Below are 17599 nucleotides of genomic sequence, written 5' to 3'. Positions count from 1 at the left end.
GGTGTAAGTGGTTAGTCATGATTGCGCCCAGGTGGGTGTTGTTTCTAAATTCGCACACAGGTGCAAGTGGCTTGTCATGATTTCGCCCAGGTGTGTGTTGTTTATAGATTCAAATACAGGTGCAAGTGGTTGGTCTTGATTGCGCCTAGGATTTTGTTTTTTGTAGATTCCCACACAGGTGCTATTGGTTGATCTTGATTGCGCCCTGGTGTTTGTTGTTTGTAGATTTGCACACAGCTGCAAGTGGTTTGTCTTATTGCATGTAGGTTTTTGTGTTTTGTAGATTTGCACAAAGGTGCACGTGGTTTGTCATGATTGCACCCAGGTGTGAGTTGTTTATAGATTTGAACAAAGGTGCAAGTGGTTTGTCTGATTGCGCCTAGGTTTTTTTTTCTGTTTTTTTTTTTTTTTTTTGGAGATTTGCACACAGGTGAAAGTGGTTTGTCTTGATTGCGCCTACGTTTTTTTTATTTGAAGATTCGCACACAGGTGCAATGGGTTTTTCTTGATATGCCCAGGTGTGTGTGTTTGCAGATACCCACACAGGTGCAAGTGATTTGTCATGATTGCGCCCAGCTGTCTGTTGTTTGTTGTTTGGAACACAGGAGCAAGTGGTTTGTCTTGATTGCTCCCTGGTGTGTGGTGGTTTTAGATTCACACACAGGTGCAATTGTTTGATCTTGATTGCGCCCAGGTGTTTGTTGTTTGTAGATTTGCACACAGCTGCAAGTGGATTGTCTTGATTGCGCCCAGGTGTGTGTTGTTTATAGATTCGAACACAGATAGAAGAAGTTGTCAGTCTAGATGGTGCCCAGGTGTGTGTTGTTTGCTGATTCCCACACAGGTGCAAGTTGTTTGTCTTGATTGCGCCTAGGATTTTGTTTTTTGTAGATTCACACACAGGTGCAAGTGGTTTGTCTAGATTGCGCCTAGGATTTCGTTTTTGTAGATTCACACACAGGTGCAACGGGTTGATCTTGATTACGCCCAGGTGTGTGTTGTTTGTAGATTTGGACACAGCTGCAAGTGGTTTCTCTTGATTTTGCCCAGGTGTGTGTTGTTTTCAGATTCCCAACAGGTGCAAGTGGTTTGTCATGATGGAGCCCAGGTTTGTGTTGTTTGTAGATTTGCACACAGCTGCAAGTAGTTTCTCTTGATTGCCCAGGTGTGTGTTGTTTTCAGATTCCCATTAGGTGCAAGTGGTTAGTCATGATTGCGCCCAGGTGTGTGTTGTTTCTAAATTCGCACACAGGTGCAAGTGGCTTGTCATGATTGCGCCCACGTGTGTGTTGTTTATAGATTCGAACACATGTGCAAGTGGGTGGTCTTGATTGCGCCTAGGATTTTGTTTTTTGTAGATTCACACACACGTGCAATTGTTTGATCTTGATTGCGCCCAGGTGTTTGTTGTTGTAGATTTGCACACAGCTGCAAATGGTTTGTCTTGATTGCGCCCAGGTGTGTGTTGTTTATAGATTCTAACACAAATAGAAGTTGTCAGTCTTGATAGTGCCCAGGTGTGTGTTGTTTGCTGATTCCCACACAGGTGCAAGTGGTTTGTCTTGATTGCGCCTAGGATTTTGTTTTTTGTAGATTCACACACAGGTGCAATTGGTTGATCTTGATTGCGCCCGGATTTGTGTTGTTTGTAGATTCGCACACAGGTGCAAGTGGTTTGTCTTGATTGAGCCTAGGTTTTTGTATTTTGTAGATTCCCACACAGCTGCAAGTGGTTTGTCTTAATTGAGCATAGGTTTGTTTTTTTTTGGAGATTTCCACAGAGGTGGAACTGGTTTTTCATGATTGTGCCCAGGTTTTTGTTGTTTATAGATTCGAACGCAGATGGAAGTTGTCAGTCTTGATGGTGCCCAGGTGTGTGCTGTTTGCTGATTCCCACACACGTTGCACGTGGTTTGTCATGATTGCGCCCAGGTGTGTGTTGTTTATAGATTCGAACACAGGTGCAACTGGTTGATCTTGATTGCGCGGAGGTGTTTGTTGTTTGTAGATTTGGACACAGCTCCAAGTGGTTTCTCTTGATTTTGCCCGGGTGTGTGGTTTTCATTATCCCAACAGGTGCAAGTGGTTTGTCATGATTGAGATCAGGTGTGTGTTGTTTGTAGATTTGCAAACAGCTGCAAGTGATTTCTCTTGATTGTGCCCAGGTGTGTGTTGTTTTCAGATTCCCAGCAGGTGTAAGTGGTTAGTCATGATTGCGCCCAGGTGGGTGTTGTTTCTAAATTCGCACACAGGTGCAAGTGGCTTGTCATGATTTCGCCCAGGTGTGTGTTGTTTATAGATTCAAACACAGGTGCAATTGGTTGATCTTGATTGCGCCCAGGTGTTTGTTGTTTGTAGATTTGCACACAGCTGCAAGTGGTTTCTCTTGATTTTGCCCAGGTGTGTGTTGTTTTCAGATTCCCAACAGGTGCAAGTGGTTTGTCATGATTGAGCCCAGGTGTGTGTTGTTTGTAGATTTGCACACAGCTGCAAGTAGTTTCTCTTGATTGTGCCCAGGTGTGTGTTGTTTTCGATTCCCAACAGGTGCAAGTGGTTAGTCATGATTACGCCCAGGTGTGTGTTGTTTCTAAATTCGCACACAGGTGCAAGTCGTTGGTCTTGATTGCGCCTAGGATTTTGTTTTTTGTAGATTCACACACAGGTACAATTGTTTGATCTTGATTGCGCCCTGGTGTTTGTTGTTTGAAGATTTGCACACAGCTGCAAGTGGATTGTGTTGATTGCGCCCACGTGTGTGTTGTTTATAGATTCGAACACAGATAGAAGAAGTTGTCAGTCTTGATGGTGCCCAGGTGTGTGTTGTTTGCTGATTCCCACACAGGTGCAATTGGTTGATCTTGATTGCGCCCAGGTGTGTGTTGTTTGTAGATTCGCACACAGGTGCAAGTTGTTTGTCTTGATTGAGCATAGGTTTTTTTTTTTTTTTTTTGGAGAATTCCACACAGGTGCAAGTTGTTTTTCATGATTGTGCCCAGGTGTGTGTTGTTTATAGATTCGAACCTAGATGGAAGTTGTCAGTCTTGATGGTGCCCAGGTGTGTGTTATTTGCCGATTCCCACACACGTTGCACGTGGTCTGTCATGATTGCGCCCATGTGTGTGTTGTTTATAGATTCTAACACAGGTGCAAGTGGTTTGACTTGATTGTGCCTAGGATTTTGTTTTTTGTAGATTCACACACAGGTGCAACTGGTTGTTCTTGATTGCGCCCAGGTGTGTGTTGTTTGTAGATTTGGACACAGCTGCAAGTGGTTTCTCTTGATTTTTCCCAGGTGTGTGTTGTTTTCAGATTCCCAACAGGTGCAAGTGGTTTGTCATGATTGAGCCCAGGTGTGTGTTGTTTGTAGATTTGCACACAGCTGCAAGTAGTTTCTCTAGATTGTGCCCAGGTGTGTGTTGTTTTCAGATTCCCAACAGGTGCAAGTGGTTAGTCATGATTGCGCCCAGGTGTGTGTTGTTTCTAAATTCGCACACAGGTGCAAGTGGCTTGTCATGATTGCGCCCACGTGTGTGTTGTTTATAGATTCGAACACAGGTGCAAGTGGGTGGTCTTGATTGCGCCTAGGATTTTGTTTTTTGTAGATTCACACACACGTGCAATTGTTTGATCTTGATTGCGCCCAGGAGTTTGTTGTTGTAGATTTGCACACAGCTGCAAATGGTTTGTCTTGATTGCGCCCAGGTGTGTGTTGTTTATAGATTCTAACACAAATAGAAGTTGTCAGTCTTGATAGTGCCCAGGTGTGTGTTGTTTGCTGATTCCCACACAGGTGCAAGTGGTTTGTCTTGATTGCGCCTAGGGTTTTGTTTTTTGTAGATTCCCACACAGGTGCAATTGGTTGATCTTGATTGCGCCCAGGTGTGTGTTGTTTGTAGATTCGCACACAGGTGCAAGTGGTTTGTCTTGATTGAGCATAGGTTTTTTTTTTTTTTTTGTAGAATTCCACACAGGTGCAAGTGGTTTTTCATGAATGTGCCCAGGTGTGTGTTGTTTATAGATTCGAACCTAGATGGAAGTTGTCAGTCTTGATGGTGCCCAGGTGTGTGTTATTTGCTGATTCCCACACACGTTGCACGTGGTTTGTCATGATTGCGCCCAGGTGTGTGTTGTTTATAGATTCTAACACAGGTGCAAGTGGTTTGTCTTGATTGCGCCTAGGATTTTGTTTTTTGTAGATTCACACACAGGTGCAACTGGTTGTTCTTGATTGCGCCCAGGTGTGTGTTGTTTGTAGATTTGGACACAGCTGCAAGTGGTTTCTCTTGATTTTTCCCAGGTGTGTGTTGTTTTCAGATTCCCAACAGGTGCAAGTGGTTTGTCATGATTGAGCCCAGGTGTGTGTTGTTTGTAGATTTGCACACAGCTGCAAGTAGTTTCTCTAGATTGTGCCCAGGTGTGTGTTGTTTTCAGATTCCCAACAGGTGCAAGTGGTTAGTCATGATTGCACCCAGGTGTGTGTTGTTTCTAAATTCGCACACAGGTGCAAGTGGCTTGTCATGATTGCGCCCATGTGTGTGTTGTTTATAGATTCGAACACAGGTGCAAGTGGGTGGTCTTGATTGCGCCTAGGATTTTGTTTTTTGTAGATTCACACACACGTGCAATTGTTTGATCTTGATTGCACCCAGGTGTTTGTTGTTGTAGATTTGCACACAGCTGCAAATGGTTTGTCTTGATTGCGCCCAGGTGTGTGTTGTTTATAGATTCTAACAGAAATAGAAGTTGTCAGACTTGATAGTGCCCAGGTGTGTGTTGTTTGCTGATTCCCACACAGGTGCAAGTGGTTTGTCTTGATTGCGCCTAGGATTTTGTTTTTTGTAGATTCACACACAGGTGCAATTGGTTGATCTTGATTACGCCCAGGTGTGTGTTGTTTGTAGATTCGCACACAGGTGCAAGTGGTTTGTCTTGATTGAGCCTAGGTTTTTGTATTTTGTAGATTCCCACACAGCTGCAAGTGGTTTGTCTTGATTGAGCATAGGTTTGTTTTTTTTTGGAGATTTCCACAGAGGTGGAACTGGTTTTTCATGATTGTGCCCAGGTTTTTGTTGTTTATAGATTCGAACGCAGATGGAAGTTGTCAGTCTTGATGGTGTCCAGGTGTGTGCTGTTTGCTGATTCCCACACACGTTGCACGTGGTTTGTCATGATTGCGCCCAGGTGTGTGTTGTTTATAGATTCGAACACAGGTGCAAGTGGTTTGTCTTGATTGCGCCTAGGATTTTGTTTTTTGTAGAATCAAACACAGGTGCAACTGGTTGATCTTGATTGCGCCCAGGTGTGTGTTGTTTGTAGATTTGGACACAGCTCCAAGTGGTTTCTCTTGATTTTGCCCGGGTGTGTGGTTTTCAGATTCCCAACAGGTGCAAGTGGTTTGTCATGATTGAGATCAGGTGTGTGTTGTTTGTAGATTTGCAAACAGCTGCAAGTGATTTCTCTTGATTGTGCCCAGGTGTGTGTTGTTTTCAGATTCCCAGCACGTGTAAGTGGTTAGTCATGATTGCGCCCAGGTGGGTGTTGTTTCTAAATTCGCAAACAGGTGCAAGTGGCTTGTCATGATTTCGCCCAGGTGTGTGTTGTTTATAGATTCAAACACAGGTGCAATTGGTTGATCTTGATTGCGCCCAGGTGTTTGTTGTTTGTAGATTTGCACACAGCTGCAAGTGGTTTCTCTTGATTTTGCCCAGGTGTGTGTTGTTTTCAGATTCCCAACAGGTGCAAGTGGTTTGTCATGATTGAGCCCAGGTGTGTGTTGTTTGTAGATTTGCACACAGCTGCAAGTAGTTTCTCTTGATTGTGCCCAGGTGTGTGTTGTTTTCGATTCCCAACAGGTGCAAGTGGTTAGTCATGATTACGCCCAGGTGTGTGTTGTTTCTAAATTCGCACACAGGTGCAAGTGGTTGGTCTTGATTGCGCCTAGGATTTTGTTTTTTGTAGATTCACACACAGGTACAATTGTTTGATCTTGATTGCGCCCTGGTGTTTGTTGTTTGAAGATTTGCACACAGCTGCAAGAGGATTGTGTTGATTGCGCCCACGTGTGTGTTGTTTATAGATTCGAACACAGATAGAAGAAGTTGTCAGTCTTGATGGTGCCCAGGTGTGTGTTGTTTGCTGATTCCCACACAGGTGCAATTGGTTGATCTTGATTGCGCCCAGGTGTGTGTTGTTTGTAGATTCGCACACAGGTGCAAGTGGTTTGTCTTGATTGAGCATAGGTTTTTTTTTTTTTTTTGGTGAATTCCACACAGGTGCAAGTGGTTTTTCATGATTTTGCCCAGGTGTGTGTTGTTTATAGATTCGAACCTAGATGGAAGTTGTCAGTCTTGATGGTGCCCAGGTGTGTGTTATTTGCCGATTCCCACACATGTTGCACGTGGTCTGTCATGATTGCGCCCAGGTGTGTGTTGTTTATAGATTCGAACACAGGTGCAAGTGGTTTGACTTGATTATGCCTAGGATTTTGTTTTTTGTAGATTCACACACAGGTGCAACTGGTTGTTCTTGATTGCGCCCAGGTGTGTGTTGTTTGTAGATTTGGACACAGCTGCAAGTGGTTTCTCTTGATTTTTTCCCAGGTGTGTGTTGTTTTCAGATTCCCAACAGGTGCAAGTGGTTTGTCATGATTGAGCCCAGGTGTGTGTTGTTTGTAGATTTGCACACAGCTGCAAGTAGTTTCTCTAGATTGTGCCCAGGTGTGTGTTGTTTTCAGATTCCCAACAGGTGCAAGTGGTTAGTCATGATTGCGCCCAGGTGTGTGTTGTTTCTAAATTCGCACACAGGTGCAAGTGGCTTGTCATGATTGCGCCCACGTGTGTGTTGTTTATAGATTCGAACACAGGTGCAAGTGGTTTGACTTGATTATGCCTAGGGTTTTGTTTTTTGTAGATTCACACACAGGTGCAACTGGTTGTTCTTGATTGCGCCCAGGTGTGTGTTGTTTGTAGATTTGGACACAGCTGCAAGTGGTTTCTCTTGATTTTTTCCCAGGTGTGTGTTGTTTTCAGATTCCCAACAGGTGCAAGTGGTTTGTCATGATTGAGCCCAGGTGTGTGTTGTTTGTAGATTTGCACACAGCTGCAAGTAGTTTCTCTAGATTGTGCCCAGGTGTGTGTTGTTTTCAGATTCCCAACAGGTGCAAGTGGTTAGTCATGATTGCGCCCAGGTGTGTGTTGTTTCTAAATTCGCACACAGGTGCAAGTGGCTTGTCATGATTTCCCCCAGGTGTGTGTTGTTTGTAGATTCAAACACAGGTGCAAGTGCTTGGTCTTGATTGCGCCTAGGATTTTGTTTTTTGTAGATTCACACACAGGTGCTATTGGTTGATCTTGATTGCGCCCAGGTGTTTATTGTTTGTAGATTTGCACACAGCTGCAAGTGGTTTGTCTTGATTGCATGTAGGTTTTTGTGTTTTGTAGATTTGCACAAAGGTGCACGTGGTTTGTCATGATTGCACCCACGTGTGAGTTGTTTATAGATTTGAACAAAGGTGCAAGTGGTTTGTCTGATTGCGCCTAGGTTTATTTATTTTTTTTTTTGGAGATTTGCACACAGGTGAAAGTGGTTTGTCTTGATTGCGCCTACTTTTTTTTATTTGAAGATTCGCACACAGGTGCAATTGGTTTTTCTTGATATGCCCAGGTGTGTGTGTTTGCAGATACCCACACAGATGCAAGTGATTTGTCATGATTGCGCCCAGCTGTCTGTTGTTTGTTGTTTGGAACACAGGTGCAAGTGGTTTGTCTTGATTGCCCCTGGGTTTTTGTTTTTTGTAGATTCCCACACAGGTGCAAGTGGTTTGTCTTGATTGCGCCTGTTTTTTTTTTTGGAGACAACACACCTGGGCACAATCAAGACAAACCACTTGCACCTGTGTGGGAATCACAAAAAAAAAAAAAAAAAAAACCTAGGTGCAATCTAGACAAACCACTCGCACCTGTGTGTGAAACTCCAAAAAATAAAACTTAGGCGCAATCAATACAAACCACTTGCATCTGTGTGAGAAACTACAAAAAAAATTAGGCATAATCAAGACTAACCACTTGCATCTGTGTTCGAATCTATAAACAACACACACCTGGGCGCAATCATGACAAACCACGTGCACCTTTGTTGGAATCTGCAAACAACAAACACCTTGGCACAATCAAGACAAACCACTTGCACCTGTGTTCCAATCAACAAAAAACACACAGCTGGGCGCAATCATGACAAATCACTTGCACCTGTGTGGGTATCCGCAAACACACAACCTGGGCACATCAATATAAACCAATTGCACCTGTGTGTGAATCCTCAAAAAAAAAAAAGTAGGCTCAATCAAGAGAAAACAATTACCTGTGTGCAAATCTCCAAAAAAAAAAAAAAAACCTAGGCACAGTCTAGACTAACCAATTGCACCTCTGTGAGAATCTACAAAAAAAAAAAAAAAACCTAGGCGCAATCAAGACAAACCACTTGCACCTCTGTACGAATCTAAAAAAAAAAACCTAGGTGCAATCAAGACAAACCACTTGCACCTGGTGGGAATATGAAAACCACACACACCTGGGCCCAATCAAGAGATATCACTTGCAGCTGTGTGCAAATCTATAAACAACACACACCTGGGCGCAATCAAGATCAACCAATTGCACCTGTGTGTGAATCTAAAAAAACAAAATCCTAGATGCAATCAAAACAAACCACTTCCACCTGTGTTCGAATCTATAAACTACACACACCTGGGCGCAATCATGACAAACCACGTGCACCTGTGTGGGAATCTGCAAACAACACACACCTGGGCACAACCAAGACTGACAACTTCCATCTGAGTTACAATCTATAAACAACACACACCTGGGCGCAATCAAGACAAACCACTTGCACCTGTGTGCCAATCAACAATCAACACACAGCTGGGCGCAATCATGATAAACCACTTGCACCTGTGTGGGTATCTGTAAACAACACACCTGGGCACATCAAGTTAAACCAATTGCACCGGTGTGCGAATCTTCAAAAAAAAAAAAAAAACTAGGCGCAATCAAGAGAAACTACTTGCACCTGTGTGCAAATCTCCAAAAAAATAAATAAATAAATAAATAAAAACCTAGGCACATTCAAGACAAACCAATTGCACCTCTGTGCGAATCTACAAAAAAAACCTAGGGGAAATCAAGACAAACGACTTGCACCTTTGTGCGAATCTAAAAAAAAAAAAAAAACATAGGCGCAATCACAACAAACCACTTGCACCTGTTCGGAATATGAAAACACACACACCTGGGGACAATCAGAGAAATCACTTGCAGCTGTGTGCAAATCTACAAACAACACACACCTGGGCACATTCAAGATCAACCAATTGCACCTGTGTGTGAATCTAAAAAAACAAAATCCTAGGTGCAATCAAGACAAACCACTTCCACCTGTTTTCAAATCTATAAAATACACACACCTGGGCGCAATCATGACAAACCATGTGCACCTGTGTGGGAATCTCCAAAAATCAAAAACCTAGGCGCAAAAAGACAAACCACTTGCACCTGTGTGTGAAACTCCAAAAAAAAAAATTAGGCACACTCAAGACAAACCACTTACACCTGTGTGGGAATCTACAAAAAAACAAAAAATTAGGCGTAATCAAGACACACCACTTGCACCTGTGTTCGAATCTATAAAGAACACACACCTGGGAGCAATCATCACAAACCACGTGCACCTTTGTGGGAATCAGCAAACAACAAACACCTGGGCACAATCAAGACTGACAACTTGCATCTTTTTTCGAATCTATAAACACACACACCTGGGGGCAATAAAGACAAACCATTTGCACCTGTGTGCAATCTAAAAAAACACACAAACCTGGGTGCAATCATGACAAACCACTTGCTCCTGTGTCGGAATCTGTAAACAACACACAACTGGGCACAATCAAGACACACCACATTGCACCTGTGTGCGAATCTCCAAATAAAAAAACCTAGGCGCAATGAAGACAACTTGCAACTGTGTGTGAATCTACAAAAAACAAAAACCTAGGCGCAATCATGACAAACCACTTGCACCTGTGTGGAATCTGAAAACAACACACACCTGGACACAATCAATACAAACCACTAGCACCTGTGTGCGAATCTCCAAAAAAAAAAAAAAAAAAAAAACCTAGGCGCAAACAAGACAAACCTATTGCACCTGAGTTCCAATCAACAAACAACACATAGCTGGGCATAATGATGACAAATAACTTGCACCTGTGTGGGTATCTGCAAACACACACACCTGGGCACATCAAGATAAATCAATTGCACCTGTGTGCGAATCTTAAAAAAAAATAAAACCTAGGCTCAATCAATACAAACCATTTGCACTTGTGTGCAAATCTCCAAAAAAAAAACCTAGGCACAGTCAAGACTAACCACTTGCACCTCTGTGCGAATCTACAAAAAAAAAAAAAAAAAAAAAAAAAACCTAGGTGCAATCAAGACAAACCACTTGCACCTCTGTGCGAATCTAGAAAGAAAAAGCCTAGCCGCAATCAAGAAAAACAAATTGCACCTGAGTTCCAATCAACAAACAACACATAGCTGGGCGCAATCATCACAAGTCACTTGCACCTGTGTGGGTATTGGAAACACACACACCTGAGCACATCAAGACTAACCAATTGCACCTGTGTGCGAATCTTCAAAAAAAATACCTAAGCGCAATCAAGACAAAGCACTTGCACCTGTGTGCAAATCTCCAAAAAAAATAACCTATGCACAGTCAAGACAAAACACTTGCACCTCTGTGTGACTCTACAAAAAAAAAAAAAAAAACCTAGGCGCAATCAAGACAAAACACTTGCAACTGTGTGTGAAACTCCAATAAAAAAATACCGAAGCGCAATCAAGACAAACCACTTGCACCAGTGTGCAAATATTCAAAAAAAAACCTAGGCTCAATCAATACAAACCACTTGCACATGTGTGCAAATCTACAAAAAACAAAAGCCAAGGCGCAATCAAGACAAACCACTTGCACCTGTGTTCAAATCTATAAACAACACACACCTGGGCACAATCAAGACTGACAACTTCTATATGTGTTCGAATCTATAATCAACACACACCTGGGCACAATCAAGAAAAACCACCTGCAGCTGTGTGCAAATCTATAAACAACACATCCCTGGGCGCAATCAAGATCAATCAATTGCACCTGTGTGTGAATCTACAAAAAACAAAATCATAGGCGCAATCAAGACAAACCACTTGCACCTGTGGTCCAATCAACAAACAATACAAGCTGGGCTCAATCATGACAAATCATTTGCACCTGTGTGGATATCTGCAAACACACACACCTGGGTACATCAAGACTAACCATTGCACCCATGTGCAAATCTCCAAAAAAAAAAAAACCAATGCACAGTCAAGACAAACCACTTGCACCTCTGTGCGGATGTACAAAAAAAAAAAAAAAAACACCTAGGCGTAATGAAGAAAAACCTCTTGCACCTGTGTGGGAATCTACAACAAAAAAAACTTAGGCACAATCAAGACAAACCACTTGCACCTGTGTGGGAATCTACAAAAAAAAAAAAAAAAGCTAGGCGCAATCAAGACAAACCACTTGCACCTGTGTTCCAATCAACAAACAACACATAGCTGGGCGCAATCATCACAAATCACTTGAACCTGTGTGGGTATCTGGAAACACAACAAATGGACACATCAAGACTAACCAGTTGCACCTGTGTGCGAATCTTCAAGAAAAAATACCTAGGTGCAATCAAGACAAACCACTTGCACCTGTGTGCAAATCTCCAAAAAAAATAACCTATGCACAGTCAAGACAAATCACTTGCACCTCTGTGTGACTCTACAAAGAAAAAACCTAGGCGCAATCAAGACAAAACACTTGCACCTGTGTGTGAAACTCCAAAAAAAAAAACCTAGGCGCAATCAAGACAAAACACTTGCACCTGTGTGGGAATCTACAAAAAACAAAAACCTAGGCGCAATCGAGACAAACCACTTGCACCTGTGTGCGAATCTAAAAACAACACACACCTGGGCGCAATCATAACAAACCACTTGCACCTGTTGGGAATCTGAAAACCACACACACCTGGGCACAATCAAGAGAAACCAGCTGCAGCTGGGTGCAAATCTACAAACAACACACCCCTGGGCGCAATCAAGATCAAACAATTGCACCTGTGTGTGAATCTACAAAAAACAAAATCCTTGGCGCAATCAAGACAAACCACTTGCACCTGTGTGCGAATCTAAAAACAACACACACCTGGGCGCAATCATGACAAACCACTTGCACCTGTTGGGAATCTGAAAACAACACACACCTGGGCACAATCAAGAAAAACCATCTGCAGCTGTGTGCAAATCTATAAACAACACACACCTGGGCGCAATCAAGAACAACCAGTTGCACCTGTGTGTGAATCTACAAAGAACAAAATCCTAGGCGCAATCAAGACAAACCACTTGCACCTGTGTGCCAAATACAAACAACACACACACCTGGGTGCAATCATGACAAACCACTTGCATCTGTCTGGGAATCTGCAAACATCACACACCAGGGCACAATCAAGACAAACCACTTGCACTGTGTGCGAATCTCCAAATAAAAATACCTAGGCACAATCAAGACAACGTGCACCTGTTTGTGAATCTACAAATAACAAAAACCTAGGCGCAATCATGACAAACCACTTGCACCTGTGTGGGAATCTAAAAACAACACACACCTGGGTACAGGCAAGACATACCACTAGCACCTGTGTGCGAATCTCAAAAAAAAAAAAAAAAACCTACCCGCAATCAAGACAAACCACTTGCACCTGTGGTCCAATCAGCAAGCAACACACAGATGGGCGCAATCATGACAAATCACTTGCACCTGTGTGGGTATCTGGAAACACACAAACCTGGCTACATCAAGACTAACCAATTGCACCTGTGTGCGAATCTTCAAAAAAAAAATATCTAGGTGCAATCAAGAGAAACCACTTGCACCTGTGTGCAAATCTCCAAAAAAAAAAAAAAGAAAACCTATGCACAGTCAAGACAAACCACTTGCACCTTTGTGAGAATCTACAAAAAAAAAAAAAAAAAAAAAAGAAAACCTAGGCGCAATCAAGACAAACCACTTGCACCTGTGTTCAAATCTATAAACAACACACACCTGGGCGCAATCATGACAAACAACGTGCACCTATGTGGGAATCTGCAAACAACAAACACCTGGGCACAATCAAAACTAACCACTTGCATCTGTGTTAGAATCTATAAACAAACACATCTGGGCGCAATCAAGACAAACCACTTGCACCTGTGTGGGTATCTGCAAATACACACACCTGGGCATATCAAGATAAACCAATTGCACCTGTCTGCGAATCTTCAAAAAAAAAACCTAGGCACGATCAAGAGAAACCACTTGCACCTGTGTGCAAATCTCCAAAAAAAACAAAACCTAGGCACAGTCAAGACAAACAACTTGCACCTGTGTTCCAAACTATAAACAACACACACCTGGGTGCAATCAAGACAAACCACCTCCACCTGTGTGCGAATCTACAAAAAAAAAAAAAACCTAGGCGCAATCAAGACAAATCACTTGCACCTCTGTGCGAATCTAGAAAAAAAAAACCTAGCCGCAATCAAGACAAACAAATTGCACCTGAGTTCCAATCAACAAAAAACACATAGCTGGGCGCAATCATCACAAGTCACTTGCACCTGTGTGGGTATTGGAAACACACACACCTGAGCACATCAAGACTAACCAATTGCACCTGTGTGCGAATCTTCAAAAAAAATACCTAAGCGCAATCAAGACAAAGCACTTGCACCTGTGTGCAAATCTCCAAAAAAAATATCCTATGCACAGTCAAGACAAAACACTTGCACCTCTGTGTGAATCTACAAAAAAAAAAAAAAAAAAACCTAGGCGCAATCAAGACAAAACACTTGCAACTGTGTGTGAAACTCCAATAAAAAAATGCCTAAGCGCAATCAAGACAAACCACTTGCACCAGTGTGCAAATATTCAAAAAAAAAAAACCTAGGCTCAATCAATACAAACCACTTGCACATGTGTGCAAATCTACAAAAAACAAAAGCCTAGGCCCAATCAAGACAAACCACTTGCACCTGTGTTCAAATCTATAAACAACACACACCTGGGCACAATCAAGACTGACAACTTCTATCTGTGTTCGAATCTATAATCAACACACACCTGGGCACAATCAAGAAAAACCACCTGCAGCTGTGTGCAAATCTACAAACAACACATCCCTGGGCGCAATCAAGATCAATCAATTGCACCTGTGTGTGAATCTACAAAAAACAAAATCATAGGCACAATCAAGACAAACCACTTGCACCTGTGGTCCAATCAACAAACAATACACAGCTGGGCTCAATCATGACAAATCATTTGCACCTGTGTGGGTATCTGCAAACACACACACCTGGGGACATCAAGACTAACCATTGCACCCGTGTGCAAATCTCCAAAAAAAAAAAACCAATGCACAGTCAAGACAAACCACTTGCACCTCTGTGCGGATCTACAAAAAAAAAAAAAAAAAAAAAAAAAAAAAAAAAAAAAAAACCTAGGCGTAATGAAGAAAAACCTCTTGCACCTGTGTGGGAATCTACAAAAAAAAATATTGCACAATCAAGACAAACCACTTGCACCTGTGTGGGAATCTACAAAAAAAAAAAAAAAAGCTATGTGCAATCAAGATAAACCACTTGCACCTGTGTTCCAATCAACAAACAACACATAGCTGGGCACAATCTTCACAAATCACTTGAACCTGTTTGGGTATCTGGAAACACAACAAATGGACACATCAATACTAACCAATTGCACCTGTGTGCGAATCTTCAAGAAAAAATACCTAGGTGCAATCAAGACAAACCACTTGCACCTGTGTGCAAATCTCCAAAAAAAAATAACCTATGCACAGTCAAGACAAACCACTTGCACCTCTGTGCGAATCTACAAAAAAAAACCTAGGGGCAATCAAGACAAACGACTTGCACCTCTGTGTGAATCTAAAAAAAAAAAAAAAAAAACATAGGCGTAATCACGAAAAACCACTTGCACCTGTTCGGAATATGAAAACACACACACCTGGGCACAATCAAGAGAAATCACTTGCAGCTGTGTGCAAATCTACAAACAACACACACCTGGGCGCATTCAAGATCAACCAATTGCACCTGGGTGTGAATCTAAAAAAACAAAATCCTAGGTGCAATCAAGACAAACCACTTCCACCAGTTTTCAAATCTATAAAATACACACACCTGGGCGCAATCATGACAAACCACGTGCACCTGTGTGGGAATCTCCAAAAATCAAAAACCTAGGTGCAATCAAGACAAACCACTTGCACCTGTGTGTGAAACTCCAAAAAAAAAAAACTTAGGCACAATCAAGACAAACCACTTGCACCTGTGTTCAAATCTATAAACAACACACACCTGAGAGCAATCATGAAAAACCACGTGCACCTGTGTGGGAATCTCCAAAAATAAAAAAACTAGGCACAATCAAGACAATCCACTTGCACCGGTGTGTGAAACTCCAAAAAAAAAAAAAAAAAAAAAGAACTTAGGCACAATGAAGACAAACCACTGGCACTTGTGTGCGAATATACAAATAAAAAAATCTAGGCACAATGACAACTTACACCTGTGATTGAATCTACAAAAAAAAAAATCCTAGGCGCAATCAAGACAAACCACTTGCACCTGTGTGTGAAACTCCAAAAAAAAAAATTAGGCACAATCAAGACAAACCAATTACACCTGTGTGTGAATCTACAAAACCAAAAAATTAGGCGTAATCAAGACACACCACTTGCACCTGTGTTCGAATCTATAAGGAACACACACCTGGGCGCAATCATCACAAACCACGTGCACCTTTGTGGGAATCAGCAAACAACACACACCTGGGTACAATCAAGACTGACAACTTGCATCTTTTTTCCGAATCTATAAACAACACACACCTGGGGGCAATAAAGACAAACCATTTGCACCTGTGTGCCAATGTAAAAAAACACACAAACCTGGGTGCAAGTATGACAAACCACTTGCTCCTGTGTGGGAATCTGCAAACAACACACAACTGGGCACAATCAAGACACACCACATTACACCTGTGTGCGAATCTCCAAATAAAAAAACGTAGGTGCAATGAAGACAACTTGCAACTGTGTGTGAATCTACAAAAAACAAAAACCTAGGCGCAATCATGACAAACCACTTGCACCTGTGTGGAATCTGAAAACAACACAGACCTGGACACAATCAATACAAACCACTAGCACCTGTGTGCGAATCTCCAACAACAACAACAAAAAAAACCTAGGCGCAAACAAGACAAACCAATTGCACCTGAGTTCCAATCAACAAACAACACATAGCTGGGCATAATGATGACAAATAACTTGCACCTGTGTGGGTATCTGCAAACACACACACCTGGGCACATCAAGATAAATCAATTGCACCTGTGTGCAAATCTTAAAAAAAAAAAAAACCTAGGCGCAATCAAGACAAAACACTTGCAACTGTGTGTGAAACTCCAATAAAAAATACCTAAGCGCAATCAAGACAAAACACTTGCACCAGTGTGCAAATATTCAAAAAAAAAAAACCTAGGCTCAATCAATACAAACCACGTGCACATGTGTGCAAATCTACAAAAAACAAAAGCCTAGGCGCAATCAAGAAAAACCACTTGCACCTGTGTTCAAATCTATAAACAACACACACCTGGGCACAATCAAGACTGACAACTTCTATATGTGTTCGAATCTATAATCAACACACACCTGGGCACAATCAAGAAAAACCACCTGCAGCTGTGTGCAAATCTACAAACAACACATCCCTGGTCGCAATCAAGATCAATCAATTGCACCTGTGTGTGAATCTACAAAAAACAAACTCCTAGGCGCAATCAAGACAAACCACTTGCACCTGTGGTCCAATCAACAAACAATACACAGCTGGGCTCAATCATGACAAATCATTTGCACCTGTGTGGGTATCTGCAAACAACACACCTGGGGACATCAAGACTAACCATTGCACCTGTGTGCAAATCTCCAAAAAAAAACCCTATGCACAGTCAAGACAAACCACTTGCACGTCTGTGTGACTCTACAAAAAAAAACACCTAGGCGCAATCAAGACAAAACACTTGCACCTGTGTGTGAAACTCCAAAAAAAAACCTAGGCGCAATCAAGACAAAACACTTGCACCTGTGTGGGAATCTACAAAAAACAAAAACCTAGGCGCAATCGAGACAAACCACTTGCACCTGTGTGCGAATCTAAAAACAACACACAACTGGGCGCAATCATGACAAACCACTTGCACCTGTTGGGAATCTGAAAACAACACACACCTGGGCACAATCAAGAGAAACCACCTGCAGCTGGGTGCAAATCTACAAACAACACACCGCTGGGCGCAATCAAGATCAACCAATTGCACCTGTGTGTGAATCTACAAAGAACAAAATCCTTGGCGCAATCAAGACAAA

Source organism: Erinaceus europaeus, chromosome 8, assembly GCF_950295315.1.
Source record: "Erinaceus europaeus chromosome 8, mEriEur2.1, whole genome shotgun sequence".
In the NCBI taxonomy this organism is placed as follows: Eukaryota; Metazoa; Chordata; class Mammalia; order Eulipotyphla; family Erinaceidae; genus Erinaceus; species Erinaceus europaeus.
The sequence above is the reverse complement of the archived record's forward strand: the minus strand, read 5'-3'. Positions refer to the sequence as shown.